The following is a 3250-nucleotide window of genomic DNA, read 5'->3' as shown; positions in this document are numbered from 1 at the left end:
TAAATTAATTAATTATAAATTAATTATTTAAAAAATTAATTAATTTAAATATTAAGTATAATTTATAGGATATATACTTTCTTTATAATGCCATTACATATTTCTATTAATATAAAAAGTTTCAGAGCTTTTTATTCCCTTTACTTTTTTGGGATTTTATGAACTGAAAAATGACAGTTTTCGTGAGAATGACCCATATAAGAAATATAATGGATTATACTATCGTTAATGTGATCTTAAGATAAGATTTAAGGTACGTAGCAGATAGAAAAAAACCCACCATAAACTAGAATTTTTGGTAAATCAACAAATATAAGTTATCACAGAAATGGCAGCTGATTCAAAACCTAATACTTTCCCTTAGACTGACAATTTTAGTTAATTAACACTAGAAAACGCGAGTGTCTCAAAGTAACCTCTCCTGTAACAAAATAGCCATTAGAATAGTTTATTACTGCATTTTAAAAATTTATATATTACTCACTAGAATCCATTATTTCTGACATGTCATCTAAAAATAAATTGTTATTAATAAGATAAATTGTTGTTAATAAGATAATTAATATGAAAACATAACACATATCTATCAGTGATACAACGTAAGAACATCGTAAATTTCGAAATATTCAGATTCATTATCTGGCAGGGAAAAAGTTAAAATTATCATAAAAATGGTAAGTTATTGCGTTTTTAATGTTCTTATCAATCTTCTTGCTCGTGGTGGATTAATTTTAAAATGCATTATTTTTAGTATCAAAATATTGTATTCCGTTAAATCTAAATTACAAAACATTTTTTTTTCATGACCTTAGAGTATTTTTGACAACGTTCAAATTTTTCTGGGAAAAAAATTGCATTTCTTGTTATTTTTTCTGGAACTATTTAAACGATATTGATGAAGTTCATATTATGGTTATTAATAAATCTTATGTAATCACATTTGCTTAATGAACCCAACACGGAAAATAAATATTTGTTACCGTTTAAAATGGTTTATTGCCATTAATTTTGATGCAATATTTTCCAGATAGCAACAACGTATGCGAAAATTGGTATCGATTGAAAGGAAAGTTATTTCATTGTTAAAAGTAGTTAAAACTTTTTGGGTCTTATTTCGCAAATTAACGGTTACAAAGATTCGGCAAAAAAAAAAAAAATAGCCCATGGGAATATGTTTATAGGCTAAAAATATACAAGAAGCTTTGCTCTTTTAGACGTTTGGTTTCTTATGCATAATCCTTTATATTTGTTCGAATTCACTTCATTATTCGCAATTTGATGAACGGTGGTGTGATGGAAGTTCAACTGAAAGCTCTAGGTGGATAGATGGAAGGATGGATGAACTCATTGCCATGGAAATTAGCTCACGTAGAAAAGAGTTATCTATCGGAAAGAAGCAAAACTGGACTGACAACATAGCCGTGATCTGATCTTTTATTTTAGAAAACTGGACAGTCTCAGACATCTTTCTTCGTGTAAACTTCCAAAAACATTACGATATGCCCTCTTTTATATTAACTTAATTCTGTGACCTTACCATCATTTGCAGAAGAAAATTGATTTCTCTTACTTCTCCAGCAACAGTTAAATACCATTCCAACACAATCAAATCGTCTCTACGTCATCTAAACGAGATCTATAAAGAATATGGGCTGGTGATCATGTTTCAGCTAATCAATATGCCTGTCTTCTATTTTAAGTAACATCATAAACTATATATATGTACATACAGGGTCTTTATGATTAAAGTTCCACTTTGAAATGGCTATAAAAATAAAACTACCCGACCAAATGTCATCAAACTTGGTAAATGTCTTTAAGAGGTCATAGGATTTTAGTTCCCGCAAAAGAAAAAAAAAATTACTACCAGTGGAGAATGGCGCTGTATGCAATAGTGTTAAACAAATGTGAAGTATGCAAATTTGTTTTACACGTCATGTGACTTTGCAGTTATAAAAGTGAGGCGCCTTGTCTGAGCTGTCAGTGTTCTGAGTCGACAGTGCCTGTTACTATGCAAGACCGTGCTTTGCTCGTGAAATGTTACTATGAATGCGACAGCAATGAACGGAGGGCTTTACAAAAGTTCCGTACTGTAAGAGGAAAACGCCGAGGTCCAATGACACCGCAAGGTTTACGGAAAATGATGGCAAAATTTCAAGCCACGGGTTTGTTATCTGTTGCACCTGGGCGGGGACGAAAATCTGTGTCTGTGGAAACCAATGAGGCTATTGCATTAGTAGTAGAGGAAGCAGCAATGGACACCAGACAGGGGACGTGCAGCGTAAGTGCTGTTGCACATCGCTTCGACTTACCATTGAGTACAGTGTACAAAATCGTTCGGAAAGTGTTACAGTACTACCCTCACAAAATCAAACTTGTTCAACAACTTCAACCTAGAGATCCTGCTTTAAGAGAAACATTTGCTTTGAGTTTTCTGGCACGGATGGAGGTGGACATCAATTGGCCATGGAACATTATGTGGACAGATGAGGCACATTATGGGGATGTCAACACCCATAACTGCAGGATTTGGGCCAAAAAAATCCCTCATGTTATCCACGAAGTTCCATTGCATTCGCCTAAAGTCACCGTTTGGTGCGGTATGACAGCAAATTTCATAATTGGACCTTTTTTCTTTGAAGAGCCATCGGCAGCTGGGCCCGTAACATGCACTGTGACTGCTGCTAGCTTAGAATCGATGCTCAGATGATTCGTGATACCTGAACTTCAGCAACGGGGCATTTTAGCCACCACGATCTTTATGCAGGACGGGCCCCACCTCACATTGGTAGGTGTGTCAAACAGTTACTGCAGCAACATTTCACGAATGATCGTATTGTAGCCCGAAACTTTCCTATTTCTTGGTCACCCCAATCACCAGACCTCAACCTCTGTGATTTCTGGTTGTGGGGTTATCTCGAAGCCATTGTTTATGGTGATAACATAACCAATTTAGTGGAATTGAAGAATGCGATACACAGACATGTCCGTAGCATTTCTCCAGAAATGCTAAGAAGTGCTGTTGAGAATGCAATATTGCGATTTAATTTGCTTTCAGAAAATGGCGGATGCCACATTGAGCATGCTTTGTAGTAAGAATAAAAGTGTTTGAAACTGATGTTTCCTCTGTTATTTCATTTAACTTTATTGCATACAGCGCCATTCACCTCTGGTGGGGAATATGTGAACTATTTTTTTTTCGCGGGAACTAAAATCTCATAACCTCTTATAGACATTTACCAAGTTTGAT

General features: G+C 34.8%; 1 long non-coding RNA gene across 1 annotated transcript in view; it reads right to left on the bottom strand.

The window, feature by feature from the left end:
- The window catches only part of LOC139425948 (uncharacterized), a 12252-nt gene extending 11544 nt beyond the window's left edge, over nucleotides 1-708 (bottom strand). The window contains exon 1 of the long non-coding RNA XR_011637113.1: nucleotides 485-708. This is a non-coding gene — a long non-coding RNA (uncharacterized lncRNA). The remainder of the gene's footprint in view (nucleotides 1-484) is intronic.
- Between the last annotated feature and the right edge of the window lie 2542 nt (nucleotides 709-3250).

Source organism: Parasteatoda tepidariorum, chromosome 7, assembly GCF_043381705.1.
Source record: "Parasteatoda tepidariorum isolate YZ-2023 chromosome 7, CAS_Ptep_4.0, whole genome shotgun sequence".
NCBI classification, from domain to species: domain Eukaryota; kingdom Metazoa; phylum Arthropoda; class Arachnida; order Araneae; family Theridiidae; genus Parasteatoda; species Parasteatoda tepidariorum.
Note: the sequence above shows the minus strand (reverse complement) of the source record. Positions and strands in the feature narration are given on the sequence as shown.